The 19,443-nt window shown below is 46.4% G+C and overlaps 1 protein-coding gene across 2 annotated transcripts in view; it reads right to left on the minus strand.

Annotated features, from left to right (window-relative positions):
- The window catches only part of NCK1 (NCK adaptor protein 1), a 167,096-nt gene that overhangs the window by 100,517 nt on the left and 47,136 nt on the right, over positions 1-19,443 (minus strand). Inside the window, exon 2 of one of the 2 annotated variants that reach the window (XM_069727948.1) lies at positions 12,439-12,507. The exons of the other annotated variant lie outside the window; for it this stretch is intronic. The gene's annotated coding sequence lies outside the window, so the exon portion shown is untranslated. The remainder of the gene's footprint in view (positions 1-12,438; positions 12,508-19,443) is intronic. 2 annotated transcript variants of the gene reach the window in all.

The raw sequence follows: 19,443 nt of genomic DNA on the forward strand, positions 1-19,443 counted from the left end.
CTCCATGATCCAGCACAGCAGCAGGCCCCAGCAACCAGTCTACTCCATGATCCAGCACAGCAGCACACCCCAGCAACCAGTCTACTCCATAATCCAGGACAGCAGCACGCCATAGCAACCATTCTACCCCATGATCCAGCACAGCAGCACGCCCCTAGCAACGTCTACTCCATGATCCAGCACAGCAGCACGCCCCTAGCAACGTCTACTCCATGATCCAGCACAGCAGCACGCCCCTAGCAACGTCTACTCCATGATCCAGCACAGCAGCACGCCCCTAGCAACGTCTACTCCATGATCCAGCACAGCAGCACGCCCCTAGCAACGTCTACTCCATGATCCAGCACAGCAGCACGCCCCTAGCAACGTCTACTCCATGATCCAGGACAGCCCTAGCAACCAGTCTACTCCATGATCCAGCACAGAGACACGCCCCTAGCAACGTCTACTCCATGATCCAGGACAGCCCTAGCAACCAGTCTACTCCATGATCCAGCACAGAGACACGCCCCTAGCAACCAATCTACTCCATAATCCAGCACAGCAGCACGTCCCTAGCAACATCTACTCCATGATCCAGCGCAGCAGCACGCCCCAGCAACCAGTCTACTCCATGAGCCAACGCCACAGCACACCCCTAGCAACCAGTCTACTCCATGATCCAACGCAGCAACACGCCCCCAGCAACCAGTCTACTCCATGATCCAACGCAGCAGTATGCCCCTAGCAACCAGTCTACTCCATGATCCAACGCTGCAGCACTCCCCTAGCAACCAGTATACTCCATGATCCAACGCAGCAACACGCCCCCAGCAACCAGTCTACTCCATGATCCAACGCAGCAGTATACCCCTAGCAACCAGTCTACTCCATGATCCAACGCTGCAGCACTCCCCTAGCAACCAGTCTACTCCATGATCCAGCACAGCAACATGCCTCTAGCAACCAGTCTAATCCATGATCCAGCACAGCAACACGCCCCTAGCAACCAGTCTACTCCATGATCCAACGCAGCAGCACACCCCTAGCAACAAGTCTACTCAATGCTCCAGCGCAGCAGCAGCATGCCCCTAGCAACCAGTTTATTCCATGATCCAGAGCAGCAGCGTGCCCGTAGCAACCAGTCTACTCCATGAGCTAACACAGCAACAAGTCTCTAGCAACCAGTCTACTCCATGATCCAGCACAGCAGTACGCCCTAGCAAGCAGGCGATGCCATGACCCAGCGCAGCAGTACGCCCCGAGCAACCAGTCTACTCCATGATCCAGCACAGTAGCACTCCCCTACCAACGTCTACGCCATGATCCAGCACAGCAGCATGCCCCTAGCAACGTCTACTCCATGATCCAGCACAGCAGCACGCCCCTAGTAATGTCTACTCCATGATCCAGCACAGCAGCACGCCCCTAGCAACCAGTCTACTCCATAATCCAGTGCAGCAGCACGCCCCTAGCAACCAGTCTACTCCATAATCCAGTGCAGCAGCACGTCCCTAGCAACGTCTACTCCATGATCCAGCACAGCAGCACTCCCCTACCAACGTCTACTCCATGATCCAGCACAACAGCACGGCCCTAGCAACCAGTCTACTCAATAATCCAGCACAGCAAGACGTCCCTAGCAACCAGTCTACTCCATGATCCAACGCAGCAGCACGCCCCTAGCAACCAGCCTACCCCATGATCCAGCGCAGCAGTACGCCCTAGCAAGCAGGCGATGCCATGATCCAGCGCAGCAGCGTGCCTCTAGCAACCAGTCTACTCCATGATCCAGTAAACCAGCACGCCCTTAGCAACCAGTCTACTCCATGATCCAGCGCAGCAGTACGCCCTAGCAAGCAAGCGATGCCATGATTCAACGCAGCAGCGTGCCCCTAGCAACCAGTCTGCTTAAGTCTAACGAGCACCATTAAGACCTTCCACTAAAGCGACATTAGAAAAGAAGGAAGCAGGAGTCGGAGGGCTAACCACCACTTCCTCTACTGCGGTAACCTTAGCTGTAAATGGAAAGGACAAATTCATATTTTGCAATATAAGGTCAATTACAATTAATTGACTAAGCCTAGATCTTTGGAGCCTTATCTCTACACTGGTGCTGCTCCGTGTAGCAATCTCTACATCTGGACATTGTACAATGTTCATTTTCCAGTTGTGTAAACTCTTTAATATAATATACAACCTAGTAAAAGCTAATCATTTATTGTTTTATTTTTACAATGGGTAACAACAGTTTAAGTTGTCTTAAAGAGTAACTGTCGTTTTCATTTTGCCTTCATAAATCAGTAGTACATCAGAAAATAAGAAATTTGATATCAGAGAAATCTGCTTCTTTTTCCTTCAGGACAGATCATTTATTCCACAAATTATCAACTCATGCATATAACCTGTATGCAATGAATCCAGATCTCCCCATTACAGAGATAGGAGATGACAGTTGGGGCTCATATAGATCTATGGAGAACTGTAACTTTGGTTTTAGGAGAACTTGCAGCAGAATGTCATTGTCGCCTCCAGCGCCTCCCTTCTCCATATAATCTACTATATAATTGTCGTAGGGTCACTTCCGTCTTTCTGTCTGTCTGTCACGGAAATTCATTGGTTGCGGCCTCTGTCTGTCATGGAAATCCAAGTCGCTGATTGGTCGTGGCAAAAGGCCCACGACCAATCAGTGATGGCCATAGTCTGGCAGCGAAATGTCCGCTGCTTTACTGCCCTGCACTCAGCGCTGAGCGCTCACACAGGGTTAATGCCAGTGTTAACGGACCGCGGTGTAACGCACTCCGTTAACACAGCTATTAACCCTGTGTGAGCAACTTTTTACTATTGATGCTGCGTATACAGATCTAATGTTACAAATACGGTAATAATAATAGGAAAACACCCTCCGACGTCGCATTGTCCTCACCAGTGCAAGCGGCAGGTTCCGGTGCCAAGCATGCTATGCGAAAAGGACCTGCCGTAACGTCACGGACCACGGTCATGTGACCGCGACGTCATCACAGGTCCTGCGCTCATACCAACCCTGGGACCGGAAGCTGCCGCGTGCACCGCACACAGGCGCCAGGGCTTCAAGGGGTCTTCGGAAGGTGAGTATGTTTATTTTTTATTTTAAGTCTTTTTTAACCACGCATATAGTGCCCACATTGCTATATACTACGTGGGCTGTGTTACATACAGCGTGGGCTCGGTTATATACTACATCTCTGCTATATACTATGTAGCTGGGCAATATACAACGTGACTGTGCAATATACAACGTGGCTGTGCAATATACTACGTGCTCTATGTTATATACTACGTAGCTGTGCAATATACTATGTGGCTGTGTCGGTTGTTATATACTACGTCGATTGTGCAATATACTACGTGGCTCAGTTATATACTACGTGGCTGTGCAATATACTACGTAGCTATGCTATATACTACGTGCCTCTACAATATACTACGTGGCTATGTTATATACTACGTGGCTCTGCTATAAACTACGTCGCTGACCAATAAACTACATAGCTGTGCAATACACTACGTGACAGTGTTATATACTACGTGTCTGTGCAATATACTATGTGCCTGTGCAATAATATACTACGTGGCTCTACAATATACTACGTGGCTATGTTATATACTACGTGGCTCTGCTATATACTACGTGGCTGACCAATATACTACACTAGATGGTGGCCCGATTCTAACGCATCGGGTATTCTAGAATATGTATTTATGTATGTATATAGCAGCCACATAGTATATAGCACAGGCCACGTAGTATATAGGAGCCATGTAGTATATGGCAAATACTACGTGGCATGTGCTATATACTATGTGGCTGCTGTATACATACATACTGTAGAATAACCAATGCGTTAATACAGGCCACGCAATATATAACAGTGGCCACGCAGTATAGAACACAGCCACGTACTATATAACACAGCCCACACAGTATATAGCAGCCACGCAGTATATAACACAGGCGACGTAGTATATAACAGCCCACGCAGTATATAAACAGTGGCCATGTAATATATAGCACAGCCCACAAAGTATAGAACACAGCCCACATAGTATATAACACTGCCTATGTAGTATATAGCAGCCACACGGTATCTAACACAGCCCACGTAGTATACAGCAGTGTGGGCACCATATCCCTGTAAAAAAAATCATTAAAATAAAAAATGGTTATATACTCATCCGCGGGGTTCCAGCGTAGATCCAGCAAACCTCTGGCGATGTGCGCGCGGCTGCCGCAAATCTTCCGTTCCCAGGATGCATTGCGAAATTACCCAGATGAGCCTTCTGGGTAATTTCACAATGCATCGTCGGGAACGGAAGATGGCGGCAGGCGTGAGCGCATCGTCGGACGACGGAGGGTGAGAATAGCAGGTTTTTTGTTTTTCTTTTTAATTATTTTTAACATTAGATATTTTTACTATTGATGCCGCATAGGCAGCATCAATAGTAAAAAGTTGGGGACACACAGGGTTAATAGCAGCGGTTACGGAGTGCGTTACCCGCGGCATAACGCGGTCCGTTACCGCCAGCATTAACCCTGTGTGAGCGGTGACTGGAGGGGAGTATGCAGGCGCCGGGCACTGACTGCGGGGAGAAAAGAGCGGCCATTTTCTTCCGGACTGTGCCCGTCGCTGATTGGTCGTGGATGTTTTGCCGCGACCAATCAGCGACTTGGATTTCCATGACAGACAGAGGCTGCGACCAATGAATATCCGTGACAGAAAGAAGGAAAGAGAGAAAGATGGAAGTGACCCTTAGACAATTATATAGTAGACTAGATGGTGGCCCGATTCTAACGCATCCGGTATTCTAGAATATGCATGTCCTCGTACTATATTGGCCAGCCACGTACTATATTGCCCAGCCCACGTAGTATACAGCCCAGCCACGTAGTATATTGCCCAGCCACGTAGAATATTGAGCACAGAGCCACGTAGTATATTGCACAGCGACGTAGTATATTGCCCAGCCACGTAGTATATTGCCCAGCCACGTAGTATATTGCCCAGCCACGTAGTATACAGCACAGAGCCACGTAGTATTGCCCAGCCACGTAGTATATTGCACAGGGACTTAGTATACAGCACAGACACGTAGTATATTGGCCAGTCACGTATGTAACAGGTTAAAAAATAAAAAAGAAACATACTCACCATCCGAAGAGCCCGTTGTAGTTCCGGCGCTTGTGTGCGGTGTCCGGTCCCAGGATTGGTATGAGCGCAGGACCTGTGATGACGTCGCAGTCACATGACCGTGACGTCATGGAAGGTCCTTCTCCCATAGCATCTTTGGAAGCGGAACCTGCCGCTTGCAGTGCTGACGAAAGGATGCGACGGCGGAAGGTGAGAATAAGGTTTTTTTTTTATTATTATTTTTAACATTAGATCGTTTTACTATTGATGCTGCATAGGCAGCATCAATAGTAAAAAGTTGGGGACACACAGTATTAATAGCGGCGGTAACGGAGTGCGTTACCAGCGGCATAACGCGGTCCGTTACCGCCGGCATTAACCCTGTGTTAGCGGTGACCGGAGGGGCCATTTTCTTCCAGACTGTGCCCGTCGCTGATTGGTCGCGGCAGCCATGACAGGCAGCTGCCGAGACCAATCAGCAAATGAATAATCGTGACAGAAGGACAGACAGACGGAAGTGACCCTTAAGACAATTATATAGTAGATACCTGTGCAATACACTACGTGACTATCTTATATACTACGTGGCTGTGTTAAGCTCTGCTATTTACTACGTACGCTGTGTTACATACTTTGTAGCTCTGTTATATACTATGTAGCTATGTTAGATACTACGTCAGTTGTGTTATATACTACGTCACTGTGCAATATAGTACGTAGCCTGTGCTGTATACTACAGTACCTACATATTCTAGAATACCCGATACGTTAGAATCGGGCCACCATCTAGTTTTATAGAATTGTCTAAGGTCACTTCCGTCTTTCTGTTTGTCCTTCTGTCTGTCTGTCACAGAAATCCCAAGTCGCTGATTGGTCGCGGCAAAACAGTCACGACCATTCAGCGACGGGCACAGCCCGGCGGCAAAATGGCCGCACCTTCCTCCCCGCAGTCAGTGCCCGCTCCATAATCCCCTCCAGTCAGCGCTCACACAGGGTTAATGGCAGCGTTAACGGACCGCGTTATGCCGCTGTGTAACGCACTCCGTTAACGCTGCTAATAACCCTGTGTGACCAACTTTTTACTATTGATGCTGCCTATGCAGCATCAATAGTAAAAAGATCTAATGTTAAAAATAATTAAAAAAAAAAAAAAAAATAGTTATATACTCACCGTCCATCGCCCCCCCGGATCCAGAACAGGCCTATCCCGCTCCTCGCGATGCCCCGGTGACCGCTCCATGCATTGCGGTCTCACGAGACCGCTACGTCATCATCTTGCGAGACCGCAATGCACTCTTGGGACCGGAGCGTGCGAGGAGCATCGGTAATTGCTTCGCCTGGATCCGGGGACTCCGGAAGGTGAGTATATCACTATTTTTTATTTTAAATTTTTTTTTTTTAACCCCTTCATGACCCAGCCTATTTTGACCTTAATGACCTGGCCGTTTTTTGCAATTCTGACCAGTGTCCCTTTATGAGGTAATAACTCAGGAACGTTTCAACGGATCCTAGCGGTTCTGAGATTGTTTTTTCGTAACATATTGGGCTTCATGTTAGTGGTAAATTTAGGTCAATAAATTATGCGTTTATTTGTGATAAAAACGGAAATTTGGCGAAAATTTTGAAAATTTCGCAATTTTCACAATTTGAATTTTTATTCTGTTAAACCAGAGAGTTATGCGACACAAAATAGTTAATAAATAACATTTCCCACATGTATACTTTACAGCAGCACAATTTTGGAAACAAATTTTTTTTTGCTAGGAAGTTATAAGGGTTAAAATTTGACCAGCGATTTCTCATTTTTACAACACCATTTTTTTTAGGGACCACCTCACATTTGAAGTCAGTTTACGTGGTCTATATGGCTGAAAATACCCAAAAGTGACACCATTCTAAAAACTGCACCCCTCAAGGTGCACAAAACCACATTCAAGAAGTTTATTAACCCTTCAGGTGCTTCACAGCAGCAGAAGCAACATGGAAGGAAAAAATGAACATTTAACTTTTTAGTCACAAAAATTATATTTTAGCAACAATTTTTTTGATTTCACAATGGTTAAAGGAGAAACTGAACCACGAAAGTTGTTGTCCAATTTGTCCTGAGTACGCTGATACCTCATATGTAGGGGTAAACCACTGTTTGGGCGCACGGCAGGGCTTGGAAGGGAAGGAGCGCCATTTGACTTTTTGAATGAAAAATTGGCTCCACTCTTTAGCGGACACCATGTCACGTTTGGAGAGCCCCTGTGTGCCTAAACATTGGAGCTCCCCCACAAGTGACCCCATTTTGGAAACTAGACCCCCCAAGGAACTTATCTAGATGCCTAGTAAGCACTTTAAACCCTCAGGTGCTTCACAAATTGATCTGTAAAAATGAAAAAGTACTTTTTTTTTCACAAAAAATTTCTTTTCGCCTCAATTTTTTCATTTTCACATGGGCAATAGGACAAAAATGGATCCTAAAATTTGTTGGGCAATTTCTCCCGAGTACCCCGATACCTCATATGTGGGGGTAAACCACTGTTTGGGCACACGGCAGGGCTCGGAAGGGAAGGCGCGCCATTTGACTTTTTGAATGGAAAATTAGCTCCAATTGTTAGCGGACACCATGTCGCGTTTGGAGAGCCCCTGTGTGCCTAAACATTGGAGCTCCCCCACAAGTGACCCCATTTTGGAAACTAGACCCCACAAGGAACTTATCTAGATGCATATTGAGCACTTTAAACCCCCAGCTGCTTCACAAAAGTTTATAACGCAGAGCCATGAAAATAAAAAAACTTTTCTTTCCTCAAAAATGATTTTTTAGCCTGGAATTTCCTATTTTGCCAAGGGTATTAGGAGAAATTGGACCCCAAATGTTGTTGTCCAGTTTGTCCTGAGTACGCCGATACCCCATATGTGGGGGTAAACCACTGTTTGGGTGCACGGCAGGGCTCGGAAGGGAAGGCACGCCATTTGTTTTTTCTAAATGGAAAATTAGCTCCAATCATTAGCGGACACCATGTCACGTTTGGAGAGCCCTTGTGTGCCTAAACATTGGAGATCCCCCACAAATGACCCCATTTTGGAAACTAGACCCCCAAAGGAACTAATCTAGATGTGTGGTGAGGACTTTGAACCCCCAAGTGCTTCATAGAAGTTTATAACGCAGAGCCATGAAAATAAAATAAAAAATTATTTTCTCAAAAATGACCTTTTAGCCTGCAATTTTTTATTTTCCCAAGGGTAGCAGGAGAAATTTGACCCCAAAAGTTGTTGTCCAGTTTCTCCTGAGTACGGCGATACCCCATATGTGGGGGTAAACTACTGTCTGGGCACATGCCGGGGCTCGGAAGTGAAGTAGTGACGTTTTGAAATGCAGACTTTGATGGAATGGTCTGCGGGTGTCACGTTGCGTTTGCAGAGCCCCTGATGTGCCTAAACAGTAGAAACCCCCCACAAGGGTAACATTTTCACAAGGGTAACAGAAGAAATTGGACCCCAGTAATTGTTGCGCAGTTTGTACTGAGTATGCTGGTACCCCATATGTGGGGGTAAACCACTGTTTGGGCACACGTCGGGGCTCAGAATTGAGGGAGCACCATTTGACTTTTTGAATACGAGATTGGCTGGAATCAATGGTGGTGCCATGTTGCGTTTGGAGACCCCTGATGTGCCTAAACAGTGGTAACCCCTCAATTCTACCTCCAACACTAACCCCAACACACCCCTAACCCTAATCCCAACTATAGCCGTAACCCTAACCCCAACACACCCCTAACCACAACCCTAATTCCAACCCTAACCCTAAGGCTATGTGCCCACGTTGCGGATTCGTGTGAGATTTTTCAGCATCATTTTTGAAAAATCCGCGGGTAAAAGGCACTGCGTTTTACCTGCGGATTTTCCGCGGATTTCCAGTGTTTTTTGTGCGGATTTCACCTGCGGATTCCTATTGAGGAACAGGTGTAAAACGCCGCGGAATCCGCACAAAGAATTGACATGCTGCGAAAAATACAACGCAGCGTTTCCGTGTGGTATTTTCCGCACCATGGGCACAGCGGATTTGGTTTTCCATAGGTATACTTGGTACTGTAAACCTGATGGAACACTGCTGCGGATCCGCAGCCAAATCCGCACCGTGTGCACATGGCCTAATTCTAATGAAGGTATGTGCACACGCTGCGGAAAACGCTGCGGATCCGCAGCAGTTTCCCATGAGTTTACAGTTCAATGTAAACCTATGGAAAACAAAAATCGCTGTGCACATGCTGCAGAAAAACTGCACGGAAACGCAGCGGTTTACAATCCGCAGCATGTCGCTTCTTTCTGCGGATTCCACAGCGGTTTTACAACTGCTCCAATAGAAAATCGCAGTTGTAAAACTGCAGTGAAATGCGCAGAAAAACCGCAGTAAATCCGCCATAATTCCGTAGTGGTTTAGCAATGCGGATTTATCAAATCCGCAGCGGAAAAATCCGCAGAGGACCAGAATACGTGTGCACATACCGAAACCCTAACCCTACCCCTAACCCTAGCCCTAACCCTAGTTCTTACCCCAACCTTAGTGGAAGAAAAAAAAAAAATCTTTATTTTATTATTGTCCCTACCTATGGGGGTGACAAAGGGGGGGTCATTCAGTATTTTTTTTATTTTGATCACTGCGATAGGTTTTATCGCAGTGATCAAAATGCACTTGAAACGAATCTGCCGGCAGATTCGGCGGGCGCACTGCGCATGCGCCCGCCATTTTGGAAGATGGCGGCGCCCAGGAAAGAAGACGGACGGACCACGGGAGGCTCGGTAAGTATGATGGGGTGGGGGGGAGCACGGGGGGGGGTGGATCGGAGCATGGGGGGGTAAATCGGAGCACGGGGGGGTGGATCGGAGCACGGGGGGGTGCATTGGAGCATCGGGGGGTGGATCGGACTGCAGGGGGGGTGGATCGGACTGCAGGGGGGGTGGATCGGAGTGCAGGGGGGGGGGTGATTGGAGCACGGGGGTGAGCGGACAAGAGCACGGGGGGGAGCGGACAGGAGGACGGAGGGGAGGGGAGCGGAGCGGAGCAGTGTAAAGGACAGATCGGAGGGCTGGGGGGGCGATCGGTGGGGTGGGGTGGGGGCACATTAGTGTTTCCAGCCATGGCCGATGATATTGCAGCATCGGCCATGGCTGGATTGTAATATTTCACCAGTTATAATAGGTGAAATATTACAAATCGCTCTGATTGGCTGTTGAAAGTGAAACTGCCAATCAGAGCGATCGTAGCCACGGGGGGGTGAAGCCACCCCCCCCCCCCCCTGGGCTAAACTACCACTCCCCCTGTCCCTGCAGATCGGGTGAAATGGGAGTTAACCCTTTCACCGGATCTGCAGGGACGCGATCATTCTGTGACACAGCATATGCGTCACAGGTCGGATTGGCACCGACTTTCATGACGCATACGCTGTGTCACAGGTCGGGAAGGGGTTAAACAGGGATATGATGCCCACATTGCTATACACTACGTGGGCAGTGCAATACACTACGTGGCCAGTGCTATACACTACGTGGCCAGTGCTATACACTACGTGGCCAGTGCTATACACTACGTGGCCAGTGCTATACACTACGTGGCCAGTGCTATACACTACGTGGCCAGTGCTATACACTACGTGGCCAGTGCTATACACTACGTGGCCAGTGCTATACACTACGTGGCCAGTGCTATACACTACGTGGCCAGTGCTATACACTACGTGGCCAGTGCTATACACTACGTGGCCTGTGCTATACACTACGTGGCTGTGCTATATACTCTGTGGGCTGTGCTATATACTATGTGGCTGTGCAATATACTGCGTGGCTGTGCAATATACTACGTGGGCTGTTATATACTACGTGGCCGGCCGAGAACAATCAGTGACAGGCGCAGTCCGGCCGCGAATTGGCGCGGGATTTGAACGACGCTTCGCTAATTGGTCGGGGTTGGCCGAATCCTGTGTATTCAATGTATTATTCTAAAATCTTCATAAATAAACTACATACATATTCTAGAATACCCGATGCGTTAGAATCGGGCTGCCATCTAGTAATTTTATAAGCACTGTCATCTCCTATCTCAGTATTGTGAGATAGGAGTTTTTATCCACGAGTCCAATGAAGTAAAATTATCCAATAAGAAATATTACAAACTAATGATTTACTTAATAAAAATGTAAACCTCTAGGCTATGTGCACATGTTCAGGTTTTTTCTCGATTTTTTCATGTTTTTTTCTCGATAACGCATAAAAAACCGCATACATATGCATCCTATCATTTAGAATGCATTCTGCAATTTTTGTGCACGATGCGTTTTTGTCTGCGAAAAAAAACGCATCGCGGCAAAAAAAAAGCAGCATGTTCATTAATTTTGTGGATTTTTCACGTTTTTCCCGCTATTTAGGCTATGTGCACACGTTCAGGTTTTCCCGTTTTTTCGTGATAAAAACGCATACATATGCATCCTATCATTTAGAATGCATTCTGCAATTTTTGTGTACATGATGCGTTTTTTCTGCGAAAAAAACGCATCGCGGTAAAAAAAGCAGCATGTTCATTAATTTTGTGGATTATTCACGGTTTTCCAGCTATTTAATGCATTGGGAAAAACAAGCAAAAAAACGCATCAAAAACGCAAAAAAACAAACGCATGCGGATTTCTGGCAGAAATGTCCGGTTTTTGTCAGGAAATTTCTGCAAGAAATCCTGAACGTGTGCACATACCCTTATTCTTCACAATTCCTCTGTAATAATCTGGTATGGTAGCTAGATCAAAACATCTATAAAGCCACCCCCCATGCATTCCAAAAATCAGCCAAACCTGCAGATTTCTTCTTGAGTAGTCAACCCGACGCTTTCCTAATTGATAATGAATGCTACCATTAAAGTAATGGTAGTCTTAAAGGAGGCTTTCCATGAAGAACACATTGTAAATCAATAGATTTTGGAATAAAAGAGTATACAGACAGGACAGCATGGGGTCGCAGCTGCTGCTTTCTGTGAGGTAAAACATTGTGAGAGGAGAGCTGGTACAATAAAAGTGTGCTCAGATTACTAGGATGACTGCTTTACCAATATATGCATTAAAGAGACTGTATGGGATTATTAAAACCTGAGACTTGGGGCTTGATAAAAAGCTATATCCCCCTTCACAGGGTATGGATGCAGGAAGTCAGACCCAGCCATCAATCCAATATTGGCCTTCTCCGAGGATAGTCCAGCAATAGCAAAAGCATTTTACATTTTCTTGTTTTACACTACATATAAAATGTATTAAAATGTTACTACCTTTAATGGTAAGATGAGGTGACCGGGGAGGAGAGGTGTTCTGTCTATCTAGGTGCGCTGTAAATCCATCTGTAGAGAGAATAATAGTGGTAATAAAGTGCCATCACCTTCCCCTGCTACAGTCCCAAAAGACCCCATAGATAGGTCACATATTGATCTGGATATAGTGGGATAGCAAGTTAATAAAGTGTTAAAGGGAATCTGTCAGCAGGCTTTTCCTATGTAATATAAGGACAGCATGATGTAGGGGTTAAAACGCTGTAATTTACTAGGCTGTGTGCCGTTTACATACAATGAAGATTATGTCACTAGGACATTATCATTGCTATGACTAGCTGCCTTGGGCAAAGTCGTCCAACCACGCCCCCTCCAGTGATAAGCAGTGCACTGTTTACAGACAATGTACACAGAGAGATGTGGTGTGGGTAGGGCCAGCCTTCCCAGCTCTGCTACATCTAAAGTTACCTTCACACTGAACGATATCGCTAGCGATCCGTGACGTTGCAGCGTCCTGACTAGCGATATCGTTCAGTTTGACACGCAGCAGCGATCAGGATCCTGCTGTGCCATCGTTGGTCGGAGCAGAAAGTCCAGAACTTTATTTCGTCGCTGGACTTCCCACAACCAGCAGGCCGCGCTTAGTAACCCGATGTTTACCCTGGTTACCAGCGTAAACATTAAAAAAAAAACACTACAAACTTACCTTCCGCTGTCTGTCATCCAGCGCTGTGCTTCTCTGCACTGTGAGCGCCGGCCAGCCGGAAAGCAGAGCACAGCGGTGACGTCACCGCTGTGCTTTCCGGCTGGCGCTCACAGTCAGTGCAGAGAAGCAGAGCGCCGGGGGACAGACAGCGGAAGGTAAGTATGTAGTGTTTTTTTTTTTTTACGTTTACGCTGGAAACCAGGGTAAACATCGGGTTACTAAGCGCAGCCCTGTGCTTAGTAACCCGATGTTTACCCTGGTTACCAGGGGACCGGCATCGTTGGTCGCTGGAGAGCTGTCTGTGTGACAGCTCTCCAGCGACCACACAGCGACGCTGCAACGATCGGAATCGTTGTCTGGATCGCTGCAGCGTCGCTTAATGTGACGGTACCTTAAGAACTGATTGTGTCACAACTCCTGCACCCAGTAATCTAAGTAATACATCACTGGAATCAGGGTCTCTTTTCCTACATTATGCTGCTCTCAGAAGAAGTAGCAAAACCTGCTGACAGATTCCCTTTAAAAATAGATTCCTACATTGCTAACACACCCTGAAAAACTACTTTTTCATACAATAGAAAAAAAAAACACGTTTCTTCTACAGATGCCTGAAGAATACTGTACGATGTTTTTTTTAAATGAATGGTCCACATTTTTGTTAATGTCCAGTGCGATATGCTGTGAAATAAGTAATACTCACCAGTAAAACATCCACTGATGCTCCAGTGCCAACATTAGTTTTTGCTAGTTATCCTGCCGTGATGAAGTTTCAACTACCAATTAGTGACAGCTGCAGCCAATCACTGGCCTCAAAGTTCAGCACACGACCACTAAAAGTTCAGTAATTGGCTGCAGCAGTCATCTGATGATAGTCGCAACATCATGACAACAGGACAGCTAGCAAAGACCTTCTTTTTGGACATTTTTCAAGAATCTTGGACAACCTTTTTCAAAGGGGTGACAAAGCCAAAGTACCCTGAAATGAAATGTGAGAATACTGAATAGATCCCCCATATATTAACAGGCCAAGGGAACCTCTTCCTACTTACACGGTGTGCAGAATTATTAGGCAAGTTGTATTTTGATCACATGATACTTTTTATACATGTTGTCCTACTCCAAGCTGTTCAGGCTTGAGAGCCAACTACCAAATAATCAGGTGATTTGCATCTCTAATGAGGAGGGGTGTTGTCTAATGACATCAGAACCCTACATAAGGTGTGCGTAATTATTAGGCAACTTCCTTTCCTTTGGCAAAATGGGTCAGAAGAGAGATTTGACGGGCTCTGAATAGTCCAAAATTATGAGATGTCTTGCAGAGGGATGCAGCAGTGTTGAAATTGCCAAACTTTTGAAGCGTGATCACCGAACAATCAAGCGTTTCACGGCAAATAGCCAACAGGGTCGCAAGAAGCGTGTTGGGCAAAAAAGGTGCAAAATAACTGCCCATGAATTGAGGAAAATCAAGTGTGAAGCTGCCAAGATGCGATTTGCCACCAGTTTTGACATATTTCAGAGCTGCAACGTTACTGGAGTAACAAAAAGTACAAGGTGTGCGATACTCAGGGACATGGCCAAGGTAAGGAAGGCTGAAAAACGACCACCTCTGAACAAGAAACATAAGATAAAATGTCAAGACTGGGCCAAGAAATATCTTAAGACTGACTTTTCAAAGGTTTTATGGACTGATGAAATGAGAGTGACTCTTGATGGGCCAGATGGATGGGCCAGAGGCTGGATCAGTAAAGGGCAGAGGCTGGATCAGTAAAGGGCAGAGAGCTCCACTCCGGCTCAGACGCCAGCAAGGTGGAGGTGGGGACTGGTATGTGCTGGTATCATCAAAGATGAACTTGTGGGACGTTTTCGGGTTGAGGATGGAGTGAAGCTCAACTCCCAGACCTACTGCCAGTTTCTGGAAGACAACTTCTTCAAGCAGTGGTACAGAAAGAAGTCGGTATTGTTCAAGAAAAATATGATTTTTTTATGCAGGACAATGCTCCATCACATGCCTCCAACTACTCCACAGTGTGGCTGGCCAGCAAAGGTCTCAAAGAAGGAAAAATAATGACATGGCCCCAGGGGCGTAACTACCACGGTCGCAGCAGTCGCCATTGCGACCGGGCCTGGGGTAGTGAGGGGCCCCGGCAGATCAGCTGCACGCCGACACCAGCAAAAAGTTAAAAACTGTTGCCGTGCAGGTGATTGGTCCCGCACGGCAACAGACAGACCTGCCCTCCACCTGACCTGCTGGGCGCACACATCAGATCAGCAGCCGACGCCTGATCTGAAAGGAAGAGCTGAAGATCCTGTGGTGACGTCATCACTATCATAGGTCTTTCACCATTTATCAGCTCTGCCTCCTGATCACATGACGATGACGTCACCACAGGTCCTTCAGCTCTCAACAGCTCAGTCCTGGTTGTGTGCAGCTCGTGTTCTCTGGTATCAACCAGCAGCAGATTTCCGGTTCCTGCTGTTCTGGTGAGATGTGGAGACGGATGGGGCAGAATGCGGAGACGGATGGGGCAGAATGCGGAGACGGATGGGGCAGAATGCGGAGACGGATGGGGCAGAATGCGGAGACGGATGGGGCAGAATGCGGAGACGGATGGGGCAGAACGCGGAGACGGATGGGGCAGAACGCGGAGACGGATGGGGCAGAATGCGGAGACGGATGGGGCAGAATGCGGAGACGGATGGGGCAGAATGCGGAGACGGATGGGGCAGAATGTGGAGGTAGATGGGGCAGAATGCGGAGACGAATGGGGCAGAATGCAGAGACGGATGGGGCAGAATGTGTAAGTAGATGGGGCAGGATGTGGATTTGGGTGGAAAATGTTTTGGTGGGGGGGCCCCATTTGAAAGTTCGCACCGGGGCCCATAACTTTGTAGTTACGCCACTGTATGGCCACTTGCTCACCTGATCTGATCCACATAGAGAACCTGTGGTCCCTCATAAAATGTGAGATCTACAGGGAGGGAATACAGCACACCTCTCGGAACAGTGTCTGGAGGCTGTGGTGGCTGCTGCACGCAATGTTCATCGTAAACAGATCAAGCCACTGACAGAATCTATGGATGGAAGGCTGTTGGGTGTCATCATAAAGAAAGGTGGCTATATTGGTCACTAATTTTTTTTGGGGGGGGTGTTTTTGCTTGTCAGAAATGTTTATTTCTAAATTTTGTGCAGTTATATTGGTTTACCTGGTGAAAATAAACAAGTGAGATGGGAATATATTTGGTTTTTATTAAGTTGCCTAATAATTCTGCACAGTAATCGTTACCTGCACAAACAGATATCCTCCTAAGATAGCCAAATCTAAAAATAACTCACTCCAACTTCCAAAAATATTAAGCTTTGATATTTATGAGTCTTTTGGGTTGATTGAGAACATAGTTGTTGATCAATAATAAAAATAATCCTCTAAAATACAACTTGTCTAATAATTAAGCACACAGTGTAGAAGTATGCCAAGGATGTAATTTACAGTTTAATTGTCACATTATTCCTAGTTCTCATGTACAATGTACAATGAATACAGTCATAAACCACAATCCCCTACTTGTACTATACAACCTAGTATACAATTCATGAATATTTTGTCAGTACTGAAAATGCAAAAAAGGTCGGAGCAATTTTATACCCATCTCATAAATGAAGGCATATCGCTACGGTCTGATCTCTAAGACCCCCAACTTCTAAATATACTGAGTCCCTGCAAAGTCAGGCGGCAGAGCTGCTGATGTTGCAGAAGAAAAAGATTGCAAAGAGCGTAAAAGCCAAGCTAGCGCTAAGGCCTCTTCCTTCGCAAGAAGGAGAGAAGAGGTCTGACCCCCACCATTAATACACCCCTTTAAGTTTAACAGTTAAAAACAGGTAAAATCTAAAAAGGAGAAAAATTGCAAGGGGTTTTCTACAAATTGTGGGTCTGTTGATATAAAACTGGATCAGTTGCCATATACTTCCTTAAGACCACCCTCAGCCCCCTCATCCCATCGGTGGCGCCCTCCCTCCTCTTTTGGTGCAATTTAAAGCTGCAGGCAATCACTGCGGCCACTGATTAGCTGCAGCGGTTACATGGCAGAAAAACAAAAGGAAATTGGCAATGTACAAAGGTGAGGACTGGAAGGTTAGCATATGCTAGCTCTTATTGTTTACTACATAAAGAATGGAGCAGAAAACCCCTTTAATAAATTACTACAGACTAGAACACCCTGCGAAAGACAAATGAAAATCCAATAACCGTAATTGAGAACAGCCCGTTCTGGAGGACGCCTCTTAGGAAAAAGAACCGACACTTGGAGACAGTAAAAGTCACTGCTCATCTCCAGTAATTAAATGAAAACACATTCTCCAGCTTTATATTCTTCATTTACTTCCAAGACTATAAATCCTGTAAATAGGAAATTCCAAATCGTGGGAACTTCCAAGTACCAACTGGAAATGTATGCTCCAACTATAGGCCCAGATTTCAGAGCGAATCTAGAGAAAACACTAAGGCCGTGTGCACACAGCAGGTTTATGGCTGCAGACTGTAGTAGAGATCACAGAGGTGAATGGGGCACCAACGTATGGCCACATGCCCCCAATATCATACAGAACTACTACAAAGATATTCTCCACCATAACACACAGACTGGCCGTGTGCATGGGGCTTATAGGGCTCGTCTCATTTCCGAAAACCAGTTTATGGGGTTTATTTAAAAAAAAAAAAAAAAAAAAACTACTTCCCCCGATGAAACCTATTTTTATGTAAAGAACATGTATCCCTGACTTCTTCCAGCTAATTACTGATAACTGAGGAGCACAGCCACCATGCAATGCGGGGACGTTGGCGGCCCTTGTGTGGTTGCGCGGAGAATGGCCGGCTCACTTGAGTGCACATGCTCCAGTCTCTTTACCCAGCCGTCTCTCACTAGCGCCACCGAATCCTGCAGGAAGGCCCCCGGCATGCATACTAGCGGATCTGATGAGACTGGAATTCGCAAAATCGTGCCGATATCACCAGTAAATTCGATTTGTATTATTTCTCTGACAAATTGAATGTTGTTTATTATTCTCTATGGTCTGGAGAGACACACTCATGTGGCACTTCTCTGGCCACCCCAGGTGATCGCTGTTCACCGTACGATCCTCGGCGCCTCCGCTTACCGCCGCTGCATGGTGACACCAGGCCACCTTCACACTAGGCCAAGACTTCTGGAGCCTGATCGCGGCTGGAAGTCCTGGAATATTATGAATACGCCAGAGGAATGAAGAGGGGCCAAGGATCATAAGGGGGACTATAAACAGTGGAAATGGCCAGAGAGGCAATGGTTTCGTTTTTTTAACCTTGAGCCAGCCCCCCTGGTGGCCAGTTCAAGTTAAGTCCATTCCACTATAATAAATCCGCCCATTTCTATTGCGGACCTCATACTTTGATTGTCAGTCAAGAACTTCTGTACTGCCCGCAGACTGAGCAGAGGCAAACAGTAAGGGCAGGTTTGGATCTTTACTATTACTGCATCACGTGTCGTGAGACACTGACGATCTGAAGATGCAATGACGTAATATGACATTGTCATCTTCATTTTGCAAGATCCAATCGTTGCCAACCCGAGAAGTTTTCAAGTTTTTAGTATAGTGATACAAATCAAATGATCTGAAATAGCAGACGACCCCCAAATATCACTTCATTGGCATTAGTGGGAACCATACCCAAATCTGAATGACTCTAAAAGCATTTTTCCACTACTGAACAACCCCTTATCAATGGGCCTGAGGGGGATGGAAAAAAAAAATAAAACAAAAGGATTCTCTACTTCCAAACCAGTGCCGTCGCTCCTCTATAGTCTTTTCCCGCCAGTCTTCTGGTATCAATATCATCAGGGGAGTGATGTGAACGCTGCAGCCAAACAGCGGCCCACTGCTCACGGGATGCCCTTCTGCAGACTGGTGGGGAGCGCAGAGCTGCCTGTAGAACGGGCGAGCATCAAATGTTATTTTCACCTCCCTGGACCCACCACCAAGTAATTGTTCAGTAGTGTCCAATCCCTTTGGATCTTGCTGACTGTTTCCAATAGCACCCAGCAGAATTCTGAATGTAGATGTAGCTTATAATACTGGTCGCAACTCAGAATCCGCACAAGAAAAGTATTTATCAAGATACCAAACCTTTTCCATAGACACTGTCTATTTCAACTGTAAAAATGGTGCCCAAATGTGAATACGGGCTAAATTTACTTAAGTAGAAGCAGATTTATCCAAAGAAATACACAAGAAAAGTATATTATTATTATTCACGGCTGCAGAAATTTTGTGA

Source organism: Ranitomeya imitator, chromosome 5 (assembly GCF_032444005.1).
Source record: "Ranitomeya imitator isolate aRanImi1 chromosome 5, aRanImi1.pri, whole genome shotgun sequence".
NCBI lineage: Eukaryota > Metazoa > Chordata > Amphibia > Anura > Dendrobatidae > Ranitomeya > Ranitomeya imitator.